At 48.0% G+C, this 22,240-nt stretch overlaps 1 pseudogene; it reads right to left on the bottom strand.

Moving 5' to 3' along the window:
- Nucleotides 1-22,240, bottom strand: part of LOC129837134 (nephrin-like) — a 78,549-nt pseudogene that overhangs the window by 19,841 nt on the left and 36,468 nt on the right.

Below are 22,240 nucleotides of genomic sequence, written 5' to 3'. Positions count from 1 at the left end.
TGATTAGTGCAAAAGCCTTTTCCAGAGAGAAACAGACACAAGAAGGAACGCGTTCACAAAGAACCACCACTGAGGTGTCAGTCTTTATTAACCCTCAGACATATTCAGGCACATTAAAGCTGGATAGAATGCAGCTGTAAATGCTAGATCAAATTAAAAGTATTTCTCCAAATGAACAAAGAGCCGGGATAATGGTTCTCTCAACTCCCATGTCAGCTTTTATTCACTTTTATCTCATTAACATACTCAAAAGCTGAGAGAGAAGAATACAGGGACACTTTTTGAGGCTTCACTCATTGGCAAAGCCTTTTGTTGTCACGACTTCAACCGAGGCAGGCTCTCCTTCCCGTTCGGGTGGCGTTCGGCGGTCGTCGTCACCGGCCTATTAGCTGCCACTGATCCTTTTCTCCCCCTCCCTATGTGTTTATTTGTATCACCTGGTTTGGGGTAATTGGTAATTAGTGTGGCTTTATTAGCCAGCCAGATTGTATGCTTCTTTGTGCGGGATTGTTCGTCTGTTGCTGTGGATTTCGGGAGTGGGTTTTGTATTGTGTACTGGGTTTGTCTCCCGTGTTAGAGGACAGGTGTTTATGACACCCAGTAAGTCCGTGTTGGACATTTTGGTTTGCCGGTTAGGCATTAAATATCACCGCATTGAAGCTCTGCTGTTCCTGCGTCTGATTTCACACCCCACCGACACCCAGGTCGTTACAGAATCCCGCACCAATTTAAATGGAGTCAGCAGGAGCAGCAGCCAACCCTCTCCCATCGATGGAGGAACGGGTTCTCCACCACACAACTGTCCTCCATCGGATCGGATCCGCCATGGACCAAATGATGGAGAGAATGGAGCGATGGGAGAGGAGTGGGCTCCTCTCTCCACCTTCGGCTCCCCCCCCCCAGGACTCTTCATCCCCCGGCTCCAGCGCGCTCCGTCTTACGCTCCCGAGGGATTATGATGGAGCAGCGGCAGGTTGACAGGGGGTTCTCCAGGGGTGGTCAGAGGAGTGTTCTGGAAGGTGTCTGGGAGTTTCCATTGGTGCCACGTCGGTGGAGAGTCCAGACCAGGGTTCCACGGTGCGCATTCCCCCCGAGTATGCCGATTTGGCAATCGCTTTCTGTAAAAAGAAAGCGACGAAATTACCACCACATCGACCGGGTAGGGATTGTGCGATAGATCTCCAGGTTAACGCTGCGCTTCCTAAGAGTCACGTGTACCCTTTGTCCCAAGAGGAGACGTTGGCTATGGAGACATATGTCGCGGAGTCTCTGGGACAGGGGTACATTCGGCCCTCCATCTCACCCGTCTCCTCGAGTTTCTTTTTTGTGAAGAAAAAGGAGGGAGGTTTGCGTCCGTGTATTGATTATAGAGGTCTAAATGCCATCACAGTGGGGTTTAGTTACCCACTACCTCTCATCGCTTCGGCGGTGGAATCATTTCACGGAGCGCAGTTCTTTACAAAACTGGACCTCAGGAGCGCGTACAGTCTGGTGCGTATTCGGAAAGGAGATGAGTGGAAAACCGCATTTAGTACCACATCGGGCCCTTCAAAGTCCTGAGGAGAATAAACGAGGTGTGTTATCGGTTAAAACTCCCTTCCTATTATCGTATTAACCCCTCGTTTCATGTGTCTCTCCTCAGGCCGGTGGTAGCTGGTCCCCTGCAGGACGGTGAGGTGCTGGAGGTCCCTCCTCCCCCTTTAGACATCGAGGGGTCCCCGGCGTATACGATACGGGCCATTCTGAACTCAAGACGCCGGGTGAGGGGCCTGCAGTACCTCGTAGACTGGGAGGGGTACGGTCCAGAGGAGAGGTGCTGGGTACCGGTGGAGGACATTTTGGATCCATCTATGTTAAGGGATTTCCATCGCCTCCATCCGGATCGCCCTGCGCCTCGTCCTCCGGGTCGACCTCGAGGCCGGTGTCGGCGCGCTGCGGGAGCCACGCGTCAGAGGGGGGGTACTGTCACGACTTCAACCGAGGCAGGCTCTCCTTCCCGTTCGGGTGGCGTTCGGCGGTCGTCGTCACCGGCCTATTAGCTGCCACTGATCCTTTTCTCCCCCTCCCTATGTGTTTATTTGTATCACCTGGTTTGGGGTAATTGGTAATTAGTGTGGCTTTATTAGCCAGCCAGATTGTATGCTTCTTTGTGCGGGATTGTTCGTCTGTTGCTGTGGATTTCGGGAGTGGGTTTTGTATTGTGTACTGGGTTTGTCTCCCGTGTTAGAGGACAGGTGTTTATGACACCCAGTAAGTCCGTGTTGGACATTTTGGTTTGCCGGTTAGGCATTAAATATCACCGCATTGAAGCTCTGCTGTTCCTGCGTCTGATTTCACACCCCACCGACACCCAGGTCGTTACATTTGTAGCATTTTTTTTTTTTTTTTTTTTTTATGTCAGTTGAGAACAAGTTCTCATTTACAACTGCGACCTGGACAAGATAAAGCAAACCAGTGTGACAAAAACAACACAGAGTTACACATGGGATAAACAAACGTACAGTAAATAACACAATAGAAAAGTCTATATACAGTGTGTGCAAATGTAGTAAGATTAGGGAGGTAAGGCAATAAATAGGCCATAGTGGCGAAATAATTACAATTTAGCAAATAAACACTGGAGTGATAGATGTACAGAAGATGAATGTGCAAGTAGAAATACTGGAGTGCAAAGTAGCAAAATTAAATAACAATATGGGGATGAGGTAGTTGGGTGGGCTATTTACAGATGGGAAATGTACAGGTACAATGATCGGTAAGCTGCTCTGACAGCTGGTGCTTAAAGTTAGTGAGGGAGATATAAGACTCCAGCTTCAGTGATTTTTGCAATTCGTTCCAGTCACTGGCAGCAGAGAACTGTACGGAAAGGCGGCCAAATGAGGAGTTGGCTTTGGGGTTGACCAGTGAAATACACCTGCTGGAGCGCGTGCTACAGGTGGGTGCTGCTATGGTGACCAGTGAGCTGAGATAAGGCGGGGCTTTACCTAGCAAAGACTTATAGATGACCTGGAGCCAGTATGTTTTGGTGACGAATATGAAGCGAGGGCCAGCCAACGAGAGCATACAGGTCGCAGTAGCGGGTAGTACATAGGGCTTTGGTGACAAAACGGATGGCACTGTGATAGACTACATTCAATTTGGTGAGTAGAGTGTTGGAGGCTATTTTGTAAATGACATCGCCGAAGTCAAGGCTTGGTAGGATAGTCAGTTTTACGAGGGTATGTTTGGCAGCATGAGTGAAGTATGCTTTGTTGCGAAATAGGAAGCCGATTCTAGACACACATACAACGTGGTCAAGGTGGAAACTCTACACGGGGAAGAATAATATGTGTTCTTTCAGAATCTAAGGCTTCTCTCACAGATGCTTGTCATTGGGCACTCGAGATGTACAAATCGGACTGTGTGAGTGTGTATTGACCTCTGAGGTGTAGTTTCAAAGGTAATTTTCAATACAATTTAAGATACATAAAGAAGCCACAGCAGGCAACCAATACATGTACCGAAATTACAGATGGTTATACACAAAAAATCTAAGAGTTGTTTCTGTTGTGGTCCTCTATTGGTAGGCAAAGGCACTATAAAGGGAAACCTAGCCGCGAACTGCCCAGGGACACGAGTCGCCCAGGAACGCGAGCCTACCAGACGAGCTAAATGCCTTTTAAAATAATTTGTGTTATCGTTATTATTGTTTCCTTTTACGATATAACAACAATGCACCCAGACTCCCCGCCCTCACCCCACCATGCCACAGCCCCACTCCAAGATGGACCAAATAAAAAACATTGTTGCAACGTAACTAAATGCGGAAAACTCAGCCCCCAAACGCACCGCACACACAAAATAGAAAAGAAAACCAACTTTTAATTTTTCACCCAACCCCCCCACATAACAACTATTACAACAAAAGGAACATTTAAATAATAATTATATTTATAATAAAATACATCCCTACCCCAACCAGTCATCTATGTATGTCTGTAGTCTATCAGGCCATTACATATTGTTTTCACTTTCTATCTCGAGTTTACCATTCATTTTATAAATCAATCTTTCATATGAAGCTGTTTCTGCCACATACCATTCCTTATAAGAGGGAGGATCCTTCTGGGAATTTGTTTTTGTTTTGTTCTACCTTAAGCAAACATTCTCTAAGCTGGAGATATCTCCAAAAGTCTTGTTTCTGTAAATATTCTTGGACCTTAGCTCTTCACAAGAGGTAAAAGTGTTTTATTGATACAGACAACCAATATTCTTTATCCCCTTTCTATACCAATCTTTCCAGAAAACCATGTGTCCATCTTTTTTCAATTTAGGGTTGTTAAATAACGAAGCATAGCTTATCAAGAAAAGTGAAGATCTCTCTCTCTCTCTCTTATGAATCTGGCTCCATATATTTTTAGTATGAGACATTATTGGATTCTGGGGTCCCACCTTTTGTTGACTCAAATAATGTGATGCTCCGAATGGGGCGTTAAGTTCCTCTTCCATGTCCACCCAGATTGGCCTAGTCGAGTTCTCAATAAAGAGAGAGATTATCTAAGATTATCAGATGAAGTTCTGCCTTTCACAAATCCCCCCTGATCTGGATTTATGATTTTCTTAATGATATGATTCACCTTCATAGCCAGAATTTTTGTAAACAATTTTCTATCACAATATATCAAAAAAATTGGATGATAGCTCCCACACCCATGGGGATCCTTTCCCTTTTTGAGGAATAGGGTGATTACTGCATCACTCATAGAAGGTGGGATCTCACCTGTGTCAATCGATGTGTTAAATGTTTTCAATATTTCTGGGCTAAGCTGCTCTGCAAACCTTTTATAGAAATCACTGGGTATCCCATCCAACCCCGAAGTTTTACCACTGGGTGCTTGTCTTGTAGTTTCAATCAATTCCTCCAAAGTAATAGGGTGGTCAAGCCAGATCTTGTCTTCCTCTGTTAATTTAGGAAGGTTTAGATTCTGAAAGAATACCTCTGCTTTTTAAGGACCATCTGAAGTATAAAGTTCCTGATAGAAGTCTCCAAATACATTGTTTATTTCTTTATGATTGGTAATTAGCTTGCCTGTCTTATTTCTGATTCCACCTATTTGCCAATCTGTTTCTCTAGCTTTCAATTGACTGGCCAACAATTTTCCTGCCTTTTCACCAGATTCGTACCATCTCTGCTTCAGCCTGTACAGGGATCTCCAGCATTTTAAGCTCTGTTTCAAGTTTATACATTTTCTGTTTATCTAGTTTGTTAATAATAGTAGCGGATTGTTGTATCATTACTCTGCGTATGTACGCTTTAAAAGCTTCCAAGACATGTACCTGTTTCGCACTATTGTTGTTTGTTTCAAATACTATCGTAATGTGTGTTTTAAGGAATTCACAAAACACCTTGTCCTGTAAGAGGCTGGTGTTCATTCGCTAATATTTACAATTTTCTCTTTCTTCTCCTATTCCAAGAGTCAGATCAATGGTTGCATGATCTGTTATAGCCATCGTGCCTGTAACGGCAGCCTTCCTCCTCTTCGTCTGGTGCTCAACATATTTAATAATACGAACTGTGAACACTACAACAATACAAAAATAACAAAATGTGGCAAACCGATACAGTCCTAGCTGGTGCAGAGAAAACACAGAGACAGGAAACAACCACCCACAAACCCCAACACAAAACAAGCCAGCTATATATGATTCCCAATCAGAGACAACACAAAACACCTGCCTCTGATTGAGAACCATATTAGGCCAAACATAGAAACAGACAAACTAGACACACAACATAGAATGCCCACCCAGCTCACGTCCTGACCAACACTAAAACAAGCAAAACACACAAGAACTATGGTCAGAACGTGACAGTACCCCCCTCCTGAGGCGCGGACTCCGAACGCACCCCCTAAAACTCTAGGGGAGGGTCTGGGTGGGCATATGTCCGCGGTGGCGGCTCCGGCACTGGACAAGGACACCACTCCACCATTGTCTTTGTCGCCCTCCTTAGCGTCCTTTGAATGGCGACCCTCGCCGCCGACCTTGGCCTAGGAACCCTCACAAAGGGCCCCATCAGACTGAGGAGACAGCTCCGAACCGAGAGGTAGCTTAGGACAGAGAGGTAGCTCAGGACAGAGAGGCAGCTCCGGACTGAGTGGCAGTTCCGGGCTGAGTGGCAGCTCCGGACTGAGTGGCAAACCCGGATTGAGTGGCAGCTCCGGACTGAGTGGCAGCTCATGACTGGAGGGCAGCTCATGACTGGAAGGCAGCTCATGACTGGAGGGCAGCTCATGACTGGAAGGCAGCTCATGACTGGAAGGCAGCTCATGACTGGAAGGCAGCTCATGACTGGAAGGCAGCTCATGACTGGAGGGCAGCTCTGGCAGCTCCTGACTGGCTGGCGGCTCTGGCAGCTCCTGACTGGCTGGCGGCTCTGGCAGCTCCTGACTGGCTGGCGGCTCTGGCAGCTCCTGACTGGCTGGCGGCTCTGGCCGCTCCTGTCTGGCTGGCGGCTCTGGCGGCTCCTGACTGGCTGACGTCTCTGGCGGCTCCTGACTGGCTGGCGGCTCTGGCGGCTCCTGACTGACGGAGGGCTCTAATGGCTCGGGACAGACGGGCGGCTCAGATGGCGCTGGGCAGACGGATGGCTCAGGCAGGCAGCTCAGACGGTGCTGGGCAGGCAGGCAGCTCAGACCTGCTGAGGCGCACAGTAGGCCTGGTGCGTGTTGCCGGAACTGGTGGTACCAGTTTGTAGACACGCACCTCAAGGCTAGTGCGGGGAGCAGGAACAGGGCACACTGGACTCTCAAGGCGCACTATACACCTGGTGCGTGGTACCAGCACTGGTGGTACCGGGCTGAGGGCACGCACCTCAGGGCGAGTGCGGGGAGAAGTAACAGTGCGTACAGGGCTCTGGATACGCACAGTAAGCTTAGTGCGTGGTGCCGGAACTGGTGGTACCGGGCTGGAGACACGCACCACAGGGAGAGTGCGTGGAGGAGGAACAGAGTTCTGGAGACGCACAGGAAGCCTGGTGCGTGGTGTAGGCACTGGTGTTACTCGGCTGGGGCGAGGAGGTGGCGCATGATATACCGGACCGTGAAGGCGTACAGGAGCTCTTAAGCACCGAGCCTGCCCAACCTTACCTGGTTCAATGCTCCCCGTAGCCAGGCCAGTGCGGCAAGGTTTTTGCCTGCCTCAATAACGACACCTTTTGCCTATACCCTACCTGTACTTTAGCCTATCGGATTTCCTGTTATCTACCCATTGCCTGATCTCCCGGACTATATTACTAGCCTTTTCTCTGCCTGTACTGTTGCCCTTTTGGACCCCTGTGTATGACCTTCTGCCTGCCCCTGGACCCAGCTACCTGCCTCCTCCTGTGGTCCTTTACAATAAACACCTGCTGCACCCTGTGCTTGAAACCAGCTCTCTGTCTCCCCTTGTGTTCATTACAATTTGGGGCATAAATATTTCCCAATATTACATTTTGTCCTGAAATCTTTACAAGTAAAATCAAGTTTCGTCCCTCTTTGTCCTTAAACTCGTTTTCCACTTGAACATGTATACCTTTGGAAAATAGAATAGAATAGAAACACCATTTTTTTTTGGTTGAATGTATTATGGTAAGCACTACCCACCCATCTGTCTCCCACCCTAGGAGTATCCGTTTCCAGGAGGTGGTTCTTGGAGCATAGTCACATCTGAGTGTATGTTTTTTTTCACATCTGAGTGTATGTTTTTTTTCAGCCACATCTTCGCCAACTTTTGCAATTTTCTCTTCAAGATTTTTGTTCAATTTGCGAATCTCATTTAGAACTGGGTCATCAGGTTGTTCTTCTCTGCCATTTTCCTTGCTAGCTGAAGGTAGAGACAACATTTTCATGTTTTTCATCAAAGTGTGCTTACGTGCGTTTCCAAGTCGTTTTTCCATGTAACCGATATTTAGTACAGTTAGTTAACAAAATGTGTAACTAGGCGTTGAATAATTAGTTAAATATAGTTGGAGCTACACAGCCTCTTTAGTTAGCTGCTGCTCCTCGCCACATTGTTGCCGGAACACAGCTAAATGCTTTTTATGCCGTTTCGAGGCAAGCAACACTGAAGCATGCATGAGAGCACCATCTGTTCCGGACGACTGTGTGATCACGCTCTCAATGTGAGCAGGACTTTTAAACAGGTCAACATTCACAAAGCCGCTGAGCCAGACGGATTACCAGGACGTGTACTCAAAGCAACTGGAAGTGTCTTCAATAATATTTTCAAAGAGTATGTAATAGCTACGTTTCAAACAGAGCACCAGAGTCCCTGTGCCAAAGAAAGCGAAGGTAACCTGCCCAAATGATTACCACCCCGTAGCACTCAAGTCGGTAGCCATGAAGCGCTTTAGAAGGCTGGTCATGGCACACATCAACACCATCATGCCGGAAACCCTAAACCCACTCTAATTCGCATACTGTCCCAACAGAACCACAGATGACGCAATCTCAATCGCACTCCACACTGCCCTTTCCCACCTGGACAAAAGGAACACCTATGTGAGAATTCTGTTCATTGACTACAGCTCAGTGTTCAACACCATAGTACCCACAAAGCTCATCACTAAGCTAAGGACCCTGGGACTAAACACATCCCTCGCATCTGGATTCTGGACTTCCTGATGGGCCGCCACCAGGTGGTAAGGATAGGCAACAACACATCTGCCACGCTGAACCTCAACACTGGGGCCCCTCAGGGGTGTGTGCTTAATCCCCTCCTGTACTCCCTGTTCACCCATGATTGCGACTCAAACACCATCATTACGTTTGCTGATGACACAACAGGGTCTCTGTATTCGGACAGGGCTACAGTGTCTCACGACCCCTCCTGTCTCAGCCTCCAGTATTTAAGCTGCAATAGTTTATGAGTCGGGGGGCTAGGGTCAGTCTGTTATATCTGGAGTATTTCTCCTGTCTTATCTGGTGTCCTGTGTGAATTTAAGTATGCTCCCTTTAATTCTCTCTCTTTTTTTCTCTCTTTTTCTCTCTCTCTTTCTCTTTCTCTCTCTATTGCTCTCATGTTCTGGCCATGTTCTGTTATAATCTCCACCCGACACAGCCAGAAGAGGACTGGCCTCCCCTCAGAGCCTGGTTCCTCTTTAGGTTTCTTCCTAGGTTCTGGCCTTTCTAGGGAGTTTTTCCTAGCCACCTTTCTCCTACATCTGTATTGCTTGTTGTTTGGGGTTTACATCGGCTGATGTAAAAAGGGCTTTAGAAATAAATTGTATTTATTTATTTAGTGATTGGTAGGCCAGATCACCGACAAAACATTGAGACAGCCTATAGGGAGGAGGTCAGAGATCAGGTAGTGGGGTGCCAGCACAAAAACCTCTCCCTCAATGTGTACAAGACAAAGTAGCTGATCGTAGACTATAGGAAAAGGAGTGCCGAACAGGCCCCCATTAACATCGACAGGGCTGAAGTGGAGCCAGTCGAGAGTTTCAAGTTCCTTGCTATCCAAATCACCAACAAACAATTATGGTCCAAACACACCAAGACAGTTGTGAAGAGGGCACGACAACACCTTTTCCCCTCAGGAGACTGAAAAGATTTGGCATAGGTCCTCAGATCCCCAAAAAGTTCTACAGCTGCATCATCGAGAGCATCCTGACCGGTTGCATCACCGCCTGGTATGGCAACCGCTCAGTATCTGACCGTAAGATGCTACATAGGGTAGTGCGTACGGCCCAGTACATCACTGGGGCCAAGCTTCCTGACATCCAGGACCTATATACTAAGCGGTATCTAAGACTCCAGTCACCCTAGTCATTGACTGTTCTCTCTGCTACCGCACAGCAATCGGTACCGGAGCGCCAAGTCTAGGACCAAAACCTGTATCCCCGCACATTGACTCGGTACTGTTACCCCCTGTGTATAGCCTCATTATTGTTATGTAATTTTCTTGTTGGTTAAGGGCTTGTAACTAAGCATTTCCCGGTAAGGTCTACACCTGTTGCATTCTGCGCATGTGACAAAAACGATTTGATTTGATTTGAAGTGGCTGCAGGGCAATACAAGTGACATAGCCACTCTGTGCCATACATTCCATTATACACAATGTCCACATATTTACGTATTTACAAAAAAAGCAGATATGCAGACCTACCAAATCACTCCTCTAGTGCAGAGTGGCTTTACACTTTGCTAGGAGGCTATGTCAACATTAACCACTCCTTGCGGTAGTGTTTGAACCTAAGACTGGCAGAAACAGTTTTTATCTCAGCCGGGAGTTTGTTCCACTCTACCACTGTCGTTTTGAACAGTTCTGCTCTTGAATCGACATGGCACAAAATCTGTGGCACTGCCTCTCGTGGCGTAGGAATGAGAGTCCCTAACGGTAGTAAGATAGTTCTTTAGATGCTGGGAGACTGTACACTGAGGCCAATCTCAGCTTCAATTGATAGCCACTGTAGTTCACTGAGCTAAGAAGGGCCAACATGAGCCTGAGGGCTAAGATTCAGAATGGCCCATTACATTTTATTCTGAGCTGTCTGTAGCTTATTCTTGAAAAACTTAGGAGAGCTGCTGTACTAGGTAGTATACACCAAAGTGAGGCTGCACTAATGCTGCTGGAAGTGTTTTCTGGAAGCTTCCTTTATCTAGAAATGTTTCTTTCCTGTCCAGAAATGTCACTTTCTGGTTGACCTTGGCAATTACTTTCTGCCCCATGTGCTCTCCTGTAAGGAACCTGTCTGGTTAAGCTCACTCAAATATTTCCTGAGCTATTTCATGCAAGTAGGTTTATAGTGTATGATGCAGCAGTGGCGGATTTAGGTATGGGCGACATGGGCAGCCTGGAGTAGGCGACATGGGCAGCCGCGGGGCAGCCTGGAGCAGGCGACATGGGCAGCCGCGGGGCAGCCTGGAGCAGGCGACATGGGCAGCCTGGAGCAGGCTACATGGGCAGCCTGGAGCAGGCGACATGGGCAGCCGCGGGGCAGCCTGGAGCAGGCGACATGGGCAGCCTGGAGCAGGCGACATGGGCAGCCGCGAGCAGGCGACATGGGCAGCCGCGAGCAGGCGACATGGGCAGCCGCGAGCAGGCGACATGGGCAGCCGCGAGCAGGCGACATGGGCAGCCGCGGGGCAGCCTGGAGCAGGCGACATGGGCAGCCTGGAGCAGGCGACATGGGCAGCCTGGAGCAGGCGACATGGTCAGCCGCGGGGCAGCCGCGGAGCAGGCGACATGGGCAGCCTGGAGCAGGCGACATGGGCAGCCTGGAGCAGGCAACATGGGCAGCCGCGAGCAGGCGACATGGGCAGCCTGGAGCGGCACGTGGCGCCCGCACAAAAAATGATGACATTTGCGCGATCAGTTTTCTATCGCTCATTTGCATGTCACGTCAATGATATCATGTCACCGTGTGGGGCTGTGGGTCAATTAACCTTGTCGGAGTGGGCGCCCTGATTCTAGTTTGTGAGCTAGATAGGCTACTGCCTGGGAAGGTCTCCCACTCAGAAGTACGAGATGGGGAGGGGGGCATGGGTAAGTTCACCTCAGGTCTCCCCACTGGAAGCCCGAGGTAGGGGGAGCGGGGGTGTCACACCCTGGCCTTAGTATTCTTTGTTTTCTTTATTATTTTAGTTAGGTCAGGGTGTGACATGGGTATTTATGTGGGTTTTGTAGTGTCCAGGGTGGTTGTAAGGTTTAGGGGGTTTATTTAGAGTAGTTGGGTTTATGTTTAGTATAGTTGTCTAGCTGTGTCTATGTTGTGTGTAGTTGTCTAGGAAAGTCTATGGTTGCCTGAATGGGTTTCCAATTAGAGACAGCTGGTTTCTGTTATCTCTGATTGGGAGCCATATAGGTAGCCATATGCTTTAGTTTGTTGTGGGGAATTGTCTATGTCTAAACGTCAGTAGCTTGTGTGTGCACTTTCGTTTTGTAGCTTCACGGTCGTTTGTTGTTTTGTTAGTTTGTATAAGTGTTTCGTTTCGTTTTGCCTTCTTCAAGAATAAAAGAAGATGGCTTATTTTCCACGCGCTGCATGTTGGTCCTCACTCTCTCCACACGATCGTGACAGGGGGAATCTATCAAATAGTGCACCTCTAACTTTGTACAGTACTAATGCAATTAGTAAAATCAGTCACACTATGAAATGCTACCAAATAAACCACAATTCATTCATAGTACTGTGAATATATAGTTTCCAGACATATTGTTGCTTTTTTTCTGGTTTGTGCGAAATCGTTAAGAATAATATAAAACCAGTCTTCACACCACCAAGGTGAATTGGTTTAGTCTTGACTCTTGGTTGACAATGTTGGGGGATGGGTAACGTATTGATGCTTGAGTGCCAAATCAACACAAATGGATAAGAAAAGGTCTAAGCCATCAGGTGCCCAGTTTAGGAAAAAGAGGAACGAAGAAGAGGAGAAAGGCGCAAAAGATAAAGGTATGCAGCTATGTCATCTCTTTATGAGTATAATATTATGCATGTAATGAAATAGGCTAGTTTAACACTTATGTTTGTTAGCCTGTGTTGCTATGTTGCTTGCTATGCAATTACACATAGGGCTACAATATTCCGTTTTCTGTCCAACTAGCTTACATAACGTCGGATATAATTTCACACAGTTTCATCATGATAATGTGTGTAGCCTGCAGCAAAACGATTACAACCTAACTAGCACATTATTGATTTGGTTAACTTTCATTGCGGTGACATCATAAAGGTTTTGTGTGATTGTATGAGCTCAGTAAGGGGAAATTCCAATGCTGTAGGCTAACTTAAAAGACATCTATATTATGCTGATATTTTGTATCTTTTGTGATATATTGAGTCTTTTGGAGTGTCTTATGCCTAGAATTAGCCAAGGAGGTTGTATGGTTCATATGAAAGTTTAATAAATTGTACATAATGACATGTATATTTAATTGTGCAACAAATGTATTTAGGGTGTCAGAATCATATACTGTATTTCAATGCAAATTCAGGGGCACTTCTGAAATATTTTGGAGCCATCTACCTCCTCAGCCACACAGGTGTCTTCACAAATGTTGTCTGAGCCTGAGGATGAGGATGAAGACCCATTTGCTCCCACTTCTCCCCAGCAGGATTCTTCAGCTGTGTTTGTGCGCACGTGTGTATGTGTATGTGGGTACACGCACATGTGTTTATGTGTGCATGTCACGACTTCTGCCGAGGTCGGTCCCTCCAGCCTTCTAGCCATTGCTGAACCATCTTTCATTTCCCATGGTTTTGTCTTTATTTTCTACACACCTGGTTTTCATTATCCTATTACATGTTCATGTATTTAACCCTCTGTTTCCTCCATGTTTGTTGTGCGTGATTATTTCTATGTTCAGTTCGGTTCATGATGGCTGGTTTTTCGAAGGGTGCTGTGTTCACCCGTGCGTAATATTTACCGTTGGTTATTGGTCAAGTGTATTTGTTTACCTTGTGCCTTTATTTTTTGAGTAAAGTACGTTGCTCACTCATTTTGCTCTCCTGCGCCTGACTTCATGCACCAGCTACACTCACATTCTGACAGAATCACGCACCTACCATTTGGAGTCAGCAGGAGCAGACAACCCCGGATTAGGGGTCGAGGAGCGCGTCCAGCAGCATGTGGCCATGTTACAACATCTCTGCATCGCCATGGATTGCGTCCTGCAGAATCTGGACTGCTGGGAGAGAAGAGGAGTTCCTCCAGTGCCTCCACCATCACCACCAAGGACACCACTACTCACCCCTCTTTCACCCGGCCCCATTGGGATTCAGCTCGATGTTCCGAAGGAGTATGATGGGACGGCTGCGGGATGTCAGGGGTTCCCACTCCAGCTGGAGCTCTACCTAGCAACCGTCCACCCGGCTCCTTCGGGCCGTGAGACCGTGTCCGCCCTCGTCTCCTGTCTCTCAGGGAAAGCCCTGGAGTGGGCCAACGCCGTATGGGAGGAAGGAGGAGCAGTGTTGGACCATTTCGAACAGCTCGTCCAACTTAGGCAGGGGCCGAGGAGCGCACAGGAGTTCTCTCTGGACTTTCGGACCCTGACCGCCAGCGTGGGATGGAACGACAGGGTCCTGATCAATCACTACCGTTGTAGTTTGAGCGAGGACGTCCGTCGGGAGTTGGCCTGCAGGGACACCACTCTCACATTTGACCAGCTGGTGGACCCGTCCATCCGGTTGGATAACATGCTGGCTACCCGCGGACGTCCAGATCGGTGTCTGTCGATTCCATCCCCCAGCACCACAGATCCAACGCCCATGGAGCTGGGAGGTGCTGCACGTAGGGCGACCGGAGGAGGGGCCGGTCCATGCACCATCTGTGGCTGCAGAGGGCACATTGCCGGTCGGTGCTAGAGAGGTTCTTCTGGGAGTCGAGGCAGCAGGCAGGGCACTCTTGTGTCACCCCAAGTGAGTCAGCACCAAATCAAATCAAGTTTATTTTATATAGCCCTTCGTATATCAGCTAATATCTCGAAGTGCTGTACAGAAACCCAGCCTAAAACCCCAAACAGCCAGCAATGCAGGTGTAGAAGCATTGCGGCTAGGAAAAACTCCCTAGAAAGGCCAAAACCTAGGAAGAAACCTAGAGAGGAACCAGGCTATGAGGGGTGGCCATTCCTCTTCTGGCTGTGCCGGGTGGAGATTATAACAGAACATGGCCAAGTTGTTCAAATGTTCATAAATGACCAGCATGGTCAAATAATAATCAGGAGTAAATGTCAGTTGGCTTTTCATAGCCGATCATTAAGAGTATCTCTACCACTCCTGCGGTCTCTAGAGAGTTGAAAACAGCAGGTCTGGGACAGGTAGCACGTCCGGTGGACAGGTCAGGGTTCCATAGCTGCAGGCAGAACAGTTGAAACTGGAACAGCAGCAAGGCCAGGTGGACTGGGGACAGCAAGGAGTCATCATGCCCGGTAGTCTTGACGCATGGTCCTAGGGCTCAGGTCCTCAGAGAGAGAGAAAGAAAGAGTGAAGGAGAGAATTAGAGAGAGCATACTTAAATTCACATAGGACACCGGATAAGACAGGAGAAGTACTCCAGATATAAACAACTGACCCTAGCCCCCCGACACATAAACTACTGCAGCATAAATACTGGAGGCTGAGACAGGAGGGGTCAGGAGACACTGTGGCCCCATCTGATGATACCCCCGGACAGGGCCAAACAGGAAGGATATAACCCCACCCACTTTGCCAAAGCACAGCCCCCACACCACTAGAGGGATATCTTCAACCACCAACTTACCATCCAGGCTCACCCAGAGCCCTCTGTTGCACACGTTTTGTGTATATTAATAACTTCTTGCAACTATAGGGGGTGCTGTTTCGCATTAGCATAATTTGCTCTACAGATTAAACTGCCTAGTACTCAATTCTTGCTCGTACAATATGCATATTATTATTATTATTGGATAGAAAACACTCTCTAGTTTCTATAGCCGTTGGAGTTTTGTCTCTGAGTGAAACAGAACTCAATCTACAGCACTTTTCATGATAGGGAGTCAGATTTCAAACATCTTGGCCACTGATCTGGAGTCAGTTTAAAGGTCACTGTAAATGCTATGGAGAAACAGACACTGCTTACGTCTTCCCCTGGGTGTCAGTACGTGATGACGCTTTGAATGGAGTCGATTGCGCAATCAGTGCCTCTATAAATCACCAAATACCAGAAGTAACTTCCTTTGGCTGCCTGCGCGTGGCGCGCGAAGGACATCCGACTCGCCTCCTTCCAAGCTTTAGTTTAGCCAGTAATATTTCTCCGGTCATATTTTTACTCGTTATAGGTGTTAACAGCATCATAAGGTAGTTAATTTGAACCGTTTTATAGCAATTTATATCCGTTTAGTGCGATTTTGAGGCATTGCTTTATTGTGCACTTTGAAGCACCGGGCACGTTTCGGGGTCCCGGTCGAACGTTAGTGGGCATTTCGACAGACAAGAGGACAAAAGAAGATTAGACCCAAGAAAGGATACATTGCCCAAGATTCTGATGGAAGATCACCTCATAGTAAGAAATATTTAAGATGATAAATCGTTGTTCTGTAGAAAAATGTTAAACGCACGTTCCGCCATTTTGTTAGGTGTAGCTTTGCTTGGCGCAACCTGTATTGAAAAGTAAGGATAATTAAAAAAATGTAATTCCGCAATTGTATTAAGAATTAAATTGTCTATCAATCGCTGTCCACCCTATATTTTTTAGTCAAGTTTATGAGTATTTATGTACAGTAATCCCTCGTTTATCGCGGGGGTTACGTTCCGAAAATGACCCGCGATAAGTGAAATCCGCGAAATAGAAAACTTTTTTTTTTTTTTTACAATTAGCAACTATTACATGTATACAAATACAGTGACTCACGTGTAGGCCGTTTCACTGCTCTTCAGACTGGGCCGCTGCATCCTGACTGCGCTCTGCAGTGTTCTCTTCTTCTGAAGCCCGCGGTGCAGGTGTGTTTGTTCGGGAGAAGAACATAGTGATAGGCAGCTGTTGTCGCTCTTTTTTCTTCTTTGCAAAAAGATCCTTGTACACCGACATGCCACCATCGATTACGTTGGAGAACTGTAATGAACGGCTCATCATGAACGGCTCATATGGGTTTAGGAGATGTTCGAAATTACAAGATAATTTGGCCAACTTAATGTAAATTTGCCAAGCTGTTTTATGTACGTACACATAACTGCACGAGACGACAAAATGATAGCACAATTCGTAGCATGTTTTGATACAAGAAGCGGGAGTGAGTTTTTAGCGAATCAGAATGCAGAGCACAATGCACCAAAAAAAATAATAAAATGCATTATGAAAATCCGCGAAATAACGAATCCGCGATAAGTGAACCGCGAAGTGGCGAGGGATCACTGTATAAGACTAGATCACTGTCTAATATGGTGCACGACATTTTCTGACCAGCTGGGCTACTTTTGTCATTGTCTAACCATGATTTTGGTGGCTAAATATGCACATTTTCGAACAAACTCTATATGTATGTTGTAATATGATGTTACAGGAGTGTCATCGGAAGAATTCTGAGAAGGTTAGTGAAAAAATTAATATATTTTGGCGATATTTACGTTATCGCTCTCTTTGGCTTGAATCAGTGCTCGGGTAACGTTTGCATATGTGGTATGCTAATATAACGATTTATTGTGTTTTCGACGTAAAACACTTAGAAAATCTGAAATGTTGTCTGAATTCACAAGATCTGTGTCTTTCCATTGCTATGTGCTGTGTATTTTTAAGAAATGTTTTATGATGAGTAAATTGGTAATACAAGTTGCTCTCTGTAGTAATTCTAGTTGCTTTGGTGAGATTTGTGATGGTGGGTGGCTGCAATGGCAAACTATGATTTATACCTGAAATATGCACATTTTTCTAACAAAACCTATCCTATACCATAAATATGTTATCAGACTGTCATCTGATGAGGTTTTTTCTTGGTTAGTGGCTATCAATATCTTAGTTTAGCCGAATTGGTGAAAGCTACTGGTGGAGAGAAAAAATGGTGGACAAAGAAAAATGGTGTCTTTTGCTAAAGTGTTTAGCTAATAGATTTACATATTGTGTCTTCCCTGTAAAACATTTTAAAAATCTGAAATGGTGGCTTTATTCACAAGATCTGTATCTTTCATTAGGTGTCTTGGACTTGTGATTTAATGATATTTAGATGCTACTATTTAATTGTGACGCTATTCTAGCGATGCTAATCAGTGTGGGGGGGGGTGAGGGGTGCTCCCGGATCCGGGGTTGAGGCTCGTGAAAGGTTAATTAATTAATTATTAATTTTCCTGAGTTTTCCCTGCATTCCCAGCATAAGGAGCTCGTAGATTCAGGCGCAGCTTGGAACTTTATTGACAGATCATTTGCCCATAGTTTAGGGATCCCTATTGTTCCAGTGGATATGCCCTTCCCAGTTCACGCCCTAGATAGTCGACCTTTGGGGTCGGGGCTAATTAGGGAGGCTACCGCTCCACTGGGCATGTTGACGCAGGAGGATCACAAGGAGAAAATCAGTTTTTTCCTGATTGATTCTCCTGCGTTTCCCGTGGTGCTGGGTATACCCTGGTTGGCCTGTCATGACCCCACTATTTCGTGGCAACGGAGGGCTCTCACGGGGTGGTCACGAGAGTGCTCGGGGAGGTGTTTAGGGGTTTCCATCGGTGCGACTACGGTGGAAAGTCCAGACCAGGTCTCCACGGTGCGCATCCCCTCTGAATATGCCGATTTGGCTCTCGCCTTCTGTAAGAAAAATACGACTCAATTACCACCCCATCGACGGGGGATTGTGCGATAAATCTCCTGGTAGACGCAGAACATCCCAGGAGTCACGTGTATCCCCTGTCACAAGAGGAGACGGCAGCTATGGAAACATATGTCTCCGAATCCCTGGAGCAGGGGTACATTCGGCCCTCCACTTCACCTGTCTCCCCGAGATTATTTTTTGTGAAGAAGAAGAATGGAGGTCTGCGCCTGTGTATTGACTATCGAGGCATCAACCAGATCACGGTGAGGTACAGTTACCCCCTACCTCTCATAGCCAGTGCGATTGAGTCAATGCACGGGCGCGCTTCTTCACAAAATTGGATCTCAGGAGCGCTCACAACCTGGTGCATATCCGGGAGGAGGACGAGTGGAAGACGGCATTTAGTATCACCTCAGGGCACTATGAGTACCTCGTCAAGCCGTACCGGTTGATGAATGCTCCATCAGTCTTCCAGGCCTTTGTAGATGAGATTTTCCGGGACTTGCACGGGCAGGGTGTAGTGGTGTATATCGACGACATTCTGATATACTCTGCTACACGCGCCGAGCATGTGTCCCTGGTGCACAGGGTGCTTGGTCGACTGTTGGAGCATGACCTGTACGTCAAGGCTGAGAAATGCCTGTTTTTCCAACAGTCCATCTCCTTCCTCGGGCACCGTATATCCACTTCAGGGGTGGAGATGGAGAGTGACCACATTACAGCCGTGCGTAATTGGCCGACTCCCACCACGGTAAAGGAAGTGCAGCGGTTTCTAGAGTTTGCCAACTACTACCGGAGGTTTATCCTGGGCTTTGGTCAGTTAGCGGCTCCCATTACCTCACTGCTGAAGGGGGGACCGGTGCGTTTGCAGTGGTCAGCTGAGGCAGATAGGGCTTTTGGTCAGCTGAGGGCTCTGTTTACCTCGGCTCCCATGCTGGCTAATCCGGATCCCTTTTTGGCGTTCATAGTGGAGGTGGACGCGTCCGAGGCTGGGATAGAAGCAGTGCTCTCTCAAAGCTCGGGTACGCCACCAAAGCTCCGCCCCATGTGCCTTCTTTTTGAAGAAGCTCAGCCCGGAGGAGCAAAACTATGACGTGAGGGACCGGGAGTTGTTGGCTGTCTTAAAGACTTTGAAGGCATGGAGACATTGGCTTGAGGGGGCTAAACACCCTTTTCTCATCTGGACTGACCACCGCAATCTAGAGTACATCCGGGCGGCGAGGAGACTGGCAAGGTGGGCCATGTTTTTTACCCGTTTTGTTTTCACCCTATCCTACAGACCAGGTTCCCAGAATGCGAAGGCAGACGCACTGTCCCGGATGTATGACACAGAGGAGAAGCCCATGAATCCCATACTCCTGGCCTCTTGCCTGGTGGCACCGGTAGTGTGGGAGCTGGACGCGGACATCGAGCGGGCGTTACGTACAGAGCACTCTCCCCTCCAATATCCAGCTGGGCGTCTGTATGTTCCATCTGCTGTCCACGACCGTTTGATCTATTGGGCCCATACTTCACCCTCCTCTGGTCATATGGGCATCGGTCAGACAGTGCTCTGTCTTAGTGGGAAGTACTGGTGGTCCACTTTAACTAAGGACGTGAGGGTTTGTGTCTCCTCCAGCTCTGTGTGCGCCCAGTGCAAGATCCCTAGGCACTTGCCCAGACGGAAGTTACAACCCTTACCCGTTCCACAACGACCGTGGTTGCACCTGTCGGTAGATTTCCTGACAGATCTTCCTACATCACAGAGTAACACCACGATCTTGGTCGTTGTGGATCGGTTTTCTAAGTCCTGTCTTCTCCTCCCTTTGCCCGGTCTCCCTACGGTCCTACAGACTGCGGAGGCCCTGTTTACACACGTCTTCCGGCACTACGGAGTGCCTGAGGACATAGTATCGGATCGAGGTCCCCAGTTCACGTCAAGGGTCTGGGGGGCGTTCATGGAATGTCTGGGGGTCTCGGTCAGCCTTACTTCGGGTTTTCACCCCGCGAGTAACGGACAGGTGGAGGGAGTGAACCAGGATGTGGGTAGGTTTCTGCTGTCCTGTTGCCAGGACCGTCCGGGAGAGTGGGTGGCGTTTGTGCCCTGGGCAGAGATGGCCCAGAACTCGCTCCGCCACTCCTCCGCCACTCCTCCACTAACCTCTCCAGTGCGTACCTCTTCCAGTGCGTACTGAGGTACCAGCCGGTTCTGGCGCCTTGGCATCAAAGCCATATTGAGGCTCCTGCGGTGGATGACTGGTTTAGGCGCGCTGAGGAGACATGGGACGCCGCTCATGTGCACCTTCAGCGGGCCGTGAGGCACCAGAAAACCTGCGCAGATCGCCACCGCAGTGAGGCCCTGGTGTTCGCACCGGGGGACCAGGTCTGGCTCTCGACCCGAAACCTGCCCCTCCACCGGCCCTGCTCGGAAGCTGGGCCCGCGGTTTGTGGGGCCATTCAAAGTCCTGAGGAGACTGAACGAGGTATGTTACAGGTTACAGCTTCCCCCAGATTATCGAATTAACCCCTCATTCCATGTGTCTCTCCTCAGGCCGGTGGTGGCTGGTCCACTCCAGGAGTCTGAGGTGCGGGAGGTTCCTCCGCCCCCCTCTGGACATCGAGGGGGCCCTGGCATATGCAGTTCGATCCATACTGGATTCGAGGCGTCGGGCGAGGGGCCTTCAGTACCTCGTGGAGTGGGAGGGGTACGGTCCGGAGGAGAGATGCTGGGTGCCGGTGGTAGACGTGTTAGACCCATCGATTCTGCGGAAGTTCCACCGTCTCCATCCGGATCGCCCTGCGCTTCGCCCTCCGGGTCGTCCCCGAGGCCGGTGTCGGTGAGCTGCTGGAGCCGCGTGTCAAGGGGGGTACTGTCACGACTTCCGCCAAGGTCGGTCCCTCACCTTGTTCTGGCGGAGTTCGGCGGTCGACGTCACCGGTCTTCTAGCCATCGCTGATCCATCTTTCATTTTCCATTGGTTTTGTCTTTATTTTCTCCACACCTGCTTTTCATTATCCTATTACATGTTCATGTATTTAACCCTCTGTTTCCCTCATGTTTGTTATGAGGGATTATTTCTATGTTCAGTTCGGTTCATGATGGCTGGTTTTTCGACGGGTGCTGCGTAATATTTACCGTTGGTTATTGGTCAAGTGTATTTGTTTACCTTGTGCCTTTATTTTTTGAGTAAAGTATGTTGCTCACTCATTTTGCTCTCCTGCGCCTGACTTCATGCAAAGTTTTAAGTTTCCACATTGTGAGTAACAATGATGATTTTATTATTACTGGTTATGTATGTGGGATGCTCCACCACTACAAATGCTGTGAATAGCGTGTGTAAACTAATGCCCATGTGCTCTCCATTAGAAATGCCTGTGGCAGCATTCCCACCAAATCCTGCTGCTGAGGATGATCCACTGTCTACAGACCCTGCTGACTGGCCTTCAGTTCTGACTGACAGAATTCGGACACAACTAGTTTGCAGAGGACCAGGTGAGCTACCACCTAACTTTGTTTCCACAAGGAATGAAAGCCATGGAAGAAGTTGCCACCACCAGTATTTCTGGAAGACCTTGGTGAGCTGTGAAAAAATCCCTAGAAGTTGGTTGGTGTATTCTGATAGAAATAAATCAAATCAAAGTTTATTTGTCGTTTGCGCTGAATACAACAGGTGTAGACACAATGCAGATAGCCCGGTTAGCCAATGTGCGGGAACACTGGTTGGTCGGCCAAATTGAGGTATTATGGACATGAATGTACCGTATAGTTAAAGTGACTATGCACATATGATAAACAGAGAGTAGCAGCAGCGTAAAAATAGGGGTTGGGGAGGGGTTGGGGGGGGCCATACTATGCAAATAGTCCGGGTAGCCATTTGTTCACCTGTTCAGGAGTCTTATGGCTTGGGGGTAAAAACTGTTGAGAAGCCTTTTTGTCCTAGACTTCGCATTCCGGTACCGCTTGCCATGCAGTAGTAGAGAGAACAGTCTATAACTGGGGTGGCTGGCGTCTTTGACAATTTTTAGGGCCTTCCTCTGACACCGCCTGGTG

The sequence above is a fragment of the Salvelinus fontinalis genome, chromosome 38 (assembly GCF_029448725.1).
Source record: "Salvelinus fontinalis isolate EN_2023a chromosome 38, ASM2944872v1, whole genome shotgun sequence".
Taxonomy (NCBI): domain Eukaryota; kingdom Metazoa; phylum Chordata; class Actinopteri; order Salmoniformes; family Salmonidae; genus Salvelinus; species Salvelinus fontinalis.
Note: the sequence above shows the minus strand (reverse complement) of the source record. Positions and strands in the feature narration are given on the sequence as shown.